This window comes from Hyposmocoma kahamanoa, unplaced genomic scaffold (genome assembly GCF_003589595.1).
Source record: "Hyposmocoma kahamanoa isolate Upper Pololo Valley unplaced genomic scaffold, ASM358959v1 76, whole genome shotgun sequence".
Lineage (NCBI taxonomy): Eukaryota > Metazoa > Arthropoda > Insecta > Lepidoptera > Cosmopterigidae > Hyposmocoma > Hyposmocoma kahamanoa.
In genome coordinates, this window is record NW_020653900.1 from 3,260,196 (window position 1) to 3,265,248 (window position 5,053).

A 5,053-nucleotide genomic window follows, 5' to 3' on the forward strand; every position below is an offset into this window, starting at 1 on the left:
AGATTTTCAGTACAAATCGGCAATTTCATACTTTAACCCCTATTATTTTCTAGTAATTCTGTTCTTTGTGTCTACTCAAAAATTCACACTAATGGCGGTATGAGGCTTACGAATTTAGTCGATACAATTTGAATTTGACAGTGTTCTTCTCCGCGTGTCAACATTGACGTTTATATTTCCGAGGATCAGTACTCAGCGACTGACACAGCATTATCAGTGGCGTTGTACAGGTCCTCGCGTGTGCAGGTGTCGAGGCACATAGGACAAGACAAAAGATGTGCCATAGTCTAGGGAGAGACACCACAAATACATGCGCTCCCCGAGCTACAACCCTACCTGTGCATACTTCGGCCGATTTGGGTCCGCAGTCTATTTAGAGATTTCCAAGTGTGACAAGGTAGATTATGCCCAGGAAGGAGGTGCTCTGACAGCGGAATGAGTGATGCCGTGGGGTATCTCTCCTTCCAGAGATTTATACGGACTTGGTTAGTTTCCCCGTCCAGAGGGAAAGTTGACAATGACGGCGAAAGAAAAATTTGGCATGTGGTCTACGAAAAAGATTTGGAAATCTCTGCTGTAGATATTAAAAATTTACCATTTACGAGGTTTAAAGCTATTGTAAACTTTATACAACAGGTTTTTACAAAACTTCAGCGTAGTTGAATGCCACAAACCCGTTTCGTTCTTTTCGGATGTTTTGTTGTTTCAGATTGTTTTGAAACTATGATATAAATATCATGGATTTAAAAAGTCGGAAGTATATCGGAAAATAAATGAATCGAATGGCTTAGATCATATTTTATGTGATAATATCATTTTTAACCCCAAAGTAACTAAAGCACTTTTGTTATCGAAATCGGAAACATCGATTACGTATGTAGAGAAGTTGTGTTCCCTACTTGAGATGGCATGCTGTTTGATCGAACATTAATTGCTCGAAAACGTTGGCTCGATTACCCATTTGACATATGAATCGAGAGCTCTAAGGTTTGCCACATCGATGCATCAAAATCTCGAAAAAACATTTGCTCTAAGGAGGATCAACAGCTAAAAAGTGACTTCTCGAAAAATTGAGTTACCTATATCGTATTTTGTATTTTTTTTACATTTCAATGTGTGAACGAGCAGGCTGTTTATAGGGAACCCAGAGAAGTTAGTTTTTCTATATTGGCCTGGCCGGGGATCGACTGGACCTCAGAGACCATTCACTCGTCCACTGAGGTTCTCAAATTGTCGTCGTAAACAGGAGTTTATCTATTTTATAGTTTATTTATTTATCTTGCACGTTATTATTATTATTACTTTTGATTGTAGTGTTGTCCAAAAAATAATAATTAGTTACCTTACCACGTAGCCAGCCAGAACCATTAAATAAAGGTTCATTACAAAAGGGGTTTTCTTGTTTCAATTTAATTAAACAGCAGACTACGCCAGGCTTGTTCGGGCATCCAGCTTTATCCCAGGGTCAACACATCCCTAATTGGTTTGTACCTTGCAGTTGATGAAATTTCTCAACCATTATGGCATACATTGTTCGTGATATTCACATTAGAGACATTAACAGACATTATGTACCTGCCTACCTGGTAATTATAATAATCAATTAGCAAAAATAATTAAAAAATTCGTGAAAAATATTCTTGCACCTTATAATTAAAAATATTATTACAGTTTATTCTTGGTTTCGTTATGAAGTGACATTTTATAATAATGACGATTAAAATAATACAAAAAGAATTTTTTTGCCGAATTTTAATTCAAAATTTATATTTCTTCTTCTTCGTATTTTTGTAGCAGATGTAAATAAGACAGCGATTATTAATTCGGTTGGAAACTTTTAATTCGAAAGGATTTTGAAATTGCAGGTTTCCGAGCAACTATAATATAAAAAATTAAATAAGAGAAAAATATATTGGAAAATAATAAACGTACTATGAGTACCAGAGCAACGGATTTCAGTCTGAGGCATATCCCAAAACACCCAGATCAGAACCAATTTAAAAATGTTCATTTATCAAATTGATCCTACCGGGAATCGAACCCGGGACCTCCCTCCGAAACCAATGCTTCGGGCTCTTTACAGGTCCCATGGCTGACTATAGAATTATTACTTACCCCAAGACCGGTTACAATTAAAGATTCTTGGAACAGTAAACTTTTTTCGTAATAATGTTTTCAGGGTAGCAGCAGTACTACTGCTATATTCTGAATCAGGAGTCTAAAAAAACGATAATAAATCGATCTTCTCTTTTAAAATCAAACTGAAAGAGTTATATTATCATACCAGCCGAGTTTCCTACGGGTGGCCGTGTTGTTTCTGCATTTTCTAGGTAGACGGTTCGCTGACGCAGTATGATCCCATTAAATTTGGGATTTTCTTTAATTTTGTGCTTATATACATTCTGCTATTTAATTATATGCAGAATAATAATATACATTAATTAATTTATCCTCATAATAATCATAACATATATTAATAATAAAATATTATTATGTTATTATTAACAACGCAATTTTCCGTGCTTATATATTTTTTTCCTTGTATTTTTTTGTAAATTTTTGCTGGTGTTGAGCTCTACGGGCTTACTGAAAACCAGTGCTGTGGTAGGACACTGCAGCATATGCTGAGATAAGTCCCGTGTTGGCATGACGCTACAACACAGACTATACTATACCTCTACTTTGACTTTATTAACTAGTTTTAAGTGTAATTGTATGCTTAATAATTATTTGTATGTAAACGGTTTTTAGTGTGGTTTTGTGTTGTTGTATTCATGTCAATAAAAACATGATAATGTCTATGTTGATACCCTCTACATTAACGTTGGAAGCAAATTATGCATTTCTGAAATGCAAATAAAAGTGATGAATTCAAATAACGACTCCTCACCCTTCGTGAAATGCTCCACTGCCACCTATGACGGATGCTTGTTTCTCATGTTTCGGAGCGGAGTTACAAGAAAATCATTGACTCCGGTAACCGATTTCAATAAAACTAGACAAATAGATGTAATTCCACGAACTATTGAAGTCGGTTTTTCATTACGCAAAAAAATGACAATGGATGGGTCACTTATGCCGCAGAATTGTTGACAGTTGGAGTAGAAGAGTGCTGGAGTGGAGACTGAGAACCGGTACTAGAAGCATAGGCTGCCAAAAAAATGGATGGATGGACAGTATGGTCAAAGTAACCAGCAAAATGTTGATGTAAATAGCCCATGATTGGAGAGAATGGCGTGCAAATGAGGAGACCTGCACTCAGCAGTAGGTGCCTAAAGGCTGAAGAATAAGTCATTTGTAAACGACACCTGTAAAGCATTCATCAACTTGATTGCTTATCACAATTCAGCATGGACATCTAGCACATCAACAGACGTGACAACATTGCAGGCGACGCCCTTTCACGTACGTTAGAGAAATATTTCCGCCATCAGTTATCGACTTCAATGAGTTAGCAAGATTCCAACTGAATGACATCGTGTTCAACAAATTAAAACACAATAAAAAGCTTAAAATTTAGTAAGTAAACCTATGGGGTGCGTACAAATATTGCGAATGCGCCATAAACACATAGTTCCACACGTAGGAAAATTTCTGCGATTTGAGCACGTACGCTCTAATATATATACATATATGTCTATACATAGTGGACCCTTTACTCTGTCTCTTTGACAATATCTCCAAGAAAAATATATTTCGTAACAATGATAGATCGTTGCAATTCCTACCCCAAAGCTTTCGTAGTTGTAGATATTAAGGTAAATGTCTCATTGGTTAACGCTTTTAGACGGAAAATCACGTATGCATTGCCAAAAAAGTACTTAATTATCTATCACACTGACTACTTAGGTATGTTAACATATTAAACGGTTTGTCATTTATCTTCTAGGAACTATAAAATTTAAAATAATCATAGGCATTATTAATATATTCCAGTTTTCCGTTACCTCTAAAATTGTGCCTGTGTATGACCAGTGAGATCGGAGTATCAGTATTTGATAGGACGTTATGTTAAGATTTCATAGTTATTTAAACGCATGAATAACTTGATAAAAAGAAATTTAAATAATAAGAAAAACCATAATCAATCAAGATGCTTTTATTAAAATTAATAAATATTTACTTACCTTTGTAGTCAAGGTAAGTAAGTGTGTGAAAAAAAACATAAAATAGAAAGTAGAAATAGAAAATATACGAATGTAACAGAAAGGTGTTATAGTTAAAGGACCCAAAATAATGCGTACTTCATCTAAAAATGAGTTGCTAAAATGGTGATATAAATTTAATGAAATTTGAAGTTAGTAAAATTTTATACAGTATAATAATCCGCAGTATCTCATATTTTCTCGCTGCGGCTGCTATAGGATTTCTTCTTGATAATTCGTCTACAGCCTTCAATACGTCATCATCAGAATTAGGGTGTCGCCTTAATGGCATTTTTTCATTGAACAATACCCGTAGCCATGGACTTTTGTAAGTCAATGCCCGTAACCAATAGTTGACACTAGTTATGCCCTAGTGTCTGACACCTCAATATACAACTGTCAATTATTGGGTTCCCATAGATTTCTTATGTTTGGGCTCATTTGATTCGTTTTGACGGAACATACATCTGCGTTTCAATTCTCCTTGAGAAAGCTGCGGCTACGAATACAACTGAAGAGCAAAGAGCGGTTTTCTTTTACAAAAAGTTATAATTATGTTTACTTTATTTTAAGCAAATGAAACTGACAGTGGCCTAAACTTAGTGGACACCATTAACATTCTAACCCAGCAAAATAATGGAAATAATGCTAAACGCCCCATATTCATTCAAATGTAAATAGTAAATTTAATTACATGCTTCAGCCAGCAGTTTCAGTAAAAATATAATAAATTATGTAGCGCTATATTTGAATGTAATATTTTCATTATAATACATATTAATACTAATTAGGCGTTTACGTGATCATAGAAATTAAACCCATTGTCTGAGTCTAAATCACTTCACATATTACATATTAATACTCATTAATAACGCACAACTTTCAAAATGTGAATTTTAATTCCTCTC